Raw genomic sequence first — 3,792 nt, forward strand, 5'->3', positions numbered from 1 at the left:
CACAGCCTTGAACTACATTGTTTAGATCCACAATTTGCACGTGTTCTTTTCCTGGTGGTAAAACAGCAAAACCAGAACTTGAAGTTTTGCATCAGTAAATTTCTGACTATAAATAATCTGTAACCTAAAGTAATCACACAGTCAAAATAATCAAAATAAGTATCAGAGAGACACACATTCTGAATTCATTTAGTTTCACTAAACTTAAAGAAATGATCCTGTTCTCTGGAATGCAAGACTGAGTGTGGTGGTCAAACACAGAGAATAATTAAATTGTGCAGGTTATGATACTGAAAGGAGAGAAAAAATCTAGAAAAAAAATTAAATAGCCAAACTGTTTTCTACAAGATATGTACTACATATCATATTGTAATACAAATGTAATGTTTTATCAATTGATTTATAGTACACTCACAGTAAATAGCTCAACTGACATTTTCATGCTCAAATGTGTTTATATTTGACCCTTATAATAAATACACTCTAGCATGTCATGGTACTTACCTGTAATTTCAACACTGCTGCAGTTTTTAAATAATGTTTCTCAATAACATTCTCTTTTTTCATTTATTCTTTATATTCAACATCCAGCTTCAAGCCTAAGCCATCATGTTCAGCTGACCTTGCCGGGCTGCAGACACAGCTCAGAATAAAGGTGGTTTTAGAATATTGATGATATTGATGCTGCCCTGAGAGGTGCAGCACACAAAACCAAACAACCCTATATAATTTTATAGAAGAACATTTAACAGAATTTCAATGTTACAGAATCTTTTATAATTGCTTCCAGTATAGCTACGCTCTGCAAAACCACATGAAATGTACATGCAGAACATTTTATCTTCTCTGTGCTTTTCAAGCCCAGACTATAGCAGTGTGAGAGCTGAGGTACTAGTAGTATTGTACATCTCCTTTTGCAGCTCTGGATTACCTTTCTCATGCTCAGATCATTAGTCATCAGTTAGCCCCTGGCTTGGCTGGAAGTGGAAGGGCTCAAGCAGTTTGCCAGCACTAACGATGCCCTCGTGCTGTTAACCAGACACCGCTGACTCCAGACACCATTAACCTTTAATGCTTTTCCTCACTTTTTTCAATTGTCACCTTGTGGTTACCATGGTGACCTTGGCAAGGGAACTTTGCAATCCTGGCGTGCTCTGTGTGCTCCTTGTTCCAAGAATGTAAAAATCAGCTTACCCCAAGGAGGCATATTGACCTTTTAAACGCAGCCCTTAATGAGCCTCCATTTATATTGCCCTTGCTGCAAGTGTCATGCACAGACCCTTTATAAACTTTGCCTCATTTGGCCCTCTTGCACGCATCTTGATGCTGCTGCCCTCCATCACTTCACAAGTCCTTAACTGAAGCTGCTGACAGCATTTTGCGTGTATTCGAATGTTTTCATGGCTGTTATAAGCAGTAATAACCATATGTTCTGCATCTTTTTTTCTGACAGAAGCCTTACTCAACACTAATCTCACATCAGTGTTCTTTGTATATGTGTGTCCTACAGTGGACCTGTCACGCTCATCTTGGACTCTGTATAATCTTGCTAAATCTTCATCCAGCAGTGATTATAATTTAACTACTGTATTAGATACAACTGCAATGCTGCTCTCGTGATATTGTAGTGGATGAGATAGATGTCATGCTGTCTAGAGGTGAATTACCTGTCATTCTACCACAAGCATTTGCACCTGCTTTGATCCAAACCTATTTATTTTCATTAGAAGAGACAAAGTCAGAGGACTATAATAGCTGTGAAACCGTAACCATTCCAGAAGAAGTATTATCATCCTTCTTCATTAGCCATGGCTGTCAAGAGAAAACAAACCATAGCTGTGTGCCACATGCCTCCCCTGGTACACTGCAGCTTTTGAACCTAACAGGACAAGCCTGGGGCAGAGCGGTGTTTGGGCTGTTAGACAGTAGTAGCAGCTTCCTTCACACATCATTCATGAATGTCTGCCCCAAATCAGCATATTCCTACAATAAAGAAAATATGTAATTAACTGGATAAAACTGGCAATGTTAAGCAGGATTCAGTTGCAAGGTCCTATGACCTTTTGTTGAAGAACACCTTGGTTGTTAATAAGCCTTAATCAGACTTATTTTAGTACAAAAAACATTTATCCTGTTGAGGATAAATTGCTACATTTGTGCATACATTGCAAATGGAGCAGAAAGCCACATGAACCTTTGAACATTTTATAACTATCCATGAGGGGCACATACAGCTCTTCAAGTATCTTGAATCTATTATCAGAAAATCTGTTATCAGCAAAAAAAAAAAAATCCTGATTTTGTTTAGTGTTTTGGACTACCCTCCAGCAGTAGAAAGCAGAATACAGAAAAACTGACGCATCGCTCCATTCTGCAAACATAAAGCAGGCCTAGGAGCACTAAGTTCTAAGAATATCACAGATATACTTGATGGAAAGTTGTTCCCAAAGCTGCTTTTCACCATGTCTCAGAGATAAGTTGTTAATTCATGTAATAACAGTCTGGTCTCAGCTAATTTCCCCATGGAAAGACAAAAACAACATGTTTTTACCTGTGATGCTATGTTCTTTCTTGCTCTGCCTGTCAGATCTGGATTGTAACTATGCAATGAATCTTGTTCCATATATGAAAGCATAATGTGGTAGCTCAGGTAGGTAGAAGGTTTCAAAAGATGGGGAAATGGGAGAATATTTCTTTATTGGATGATAAATATATGCAGTTCCCTTAGCAGAGCAAAGGGATTTGAAAAACCTCTGGAATATTATGCAAATGTAGATACAAAGTGTGAAATGTTTATCCGCTTGGATAAATCACAAATTTCCACTTCTGGCTTTAAAGGATTTTGACCCAGTGCTTATATATATTTCATATAGTAAACTGTATAGTTATAGTATGGATGTAGACTTCAATGAGGCCAATTTTCTAGTTAGAAAACCCAGGGAGACCTCAAATTCCAGTTTAATTATCTTTGTCCCTGGAAATGAAGTGGCAGCTGTGACCTTTGAAGTAAATATCTCCATATGCATGGTAATGGTATACAGAAGAAGAAAATATACACTCACATATTCATTAGTGACTATTAGTGACACTTGGTGAAAGAGGCTCCATTATTATTTAGTCCAAAAAGTCTAAAACAGTGACAAATTGTTTCTACTTGAAACCATTTTTGAGCTGATGCTAATGACCTAAAATTATTTTCAACATTTTTAAATAGCCGGGCCTTGTTATAATGCCATTACTATGTGAGATTGTTCCTTTTTTTCTGTCCAGTGAGTATGAACCCCTTTGCTGTCTCAGAGCTGCCACACTGTATATGGCTTTATTAATTTAATTGGGCCCAGCAGTGGAGAGAATCCTTACCGGAGTACACGTGCCAAGTTTAGCATCCACTTCAAATGGTGTCATAGTCTAAATATAGTTATGAGAAATTTCACAGAGATTCTTTTCTATGTAGTAGAACAATTTTTGGTGTTAGGTAGAACTTTTTCATAGAGGACATACCAAGGACCATTAAGAAACTATTCTATTTGGTGTTAACGGGTTTACTCGATGCCTGATGTAAAACTGAGAACCTGAATATATTATCATATCATTTTCTTCACTTGGGCACGTGCACTATTCAGAATGGGTACATTCTTCCAGTGTGCCTTTACACAACACAGGTCTCTGAGATTTAAAAGTGCAATAAGATAAAGAAGAGCAGTATGTGCATCCTAAAGAAGAAGAATACCACAGAGTCTTATACCACAGAGTCTTTCTTAGTGACCTCTGGACAGTAATGCAAATATCTTC

This window comes from Electrophorus electricus, chromosome 2 (assembly GCF_041902795.1).
Source record: "Electrophorus electricus isolate QZ-2024a chromosome 2, ASM4190279v1, whole genome shotgun sequence".
NCBI classification, from domain to species: Eukaryota; Metazoa; Chordata; class Actinopteri; order Gymnotiformes; family Gymnotidae; genus Electrophorus; species Electrophorus electricus.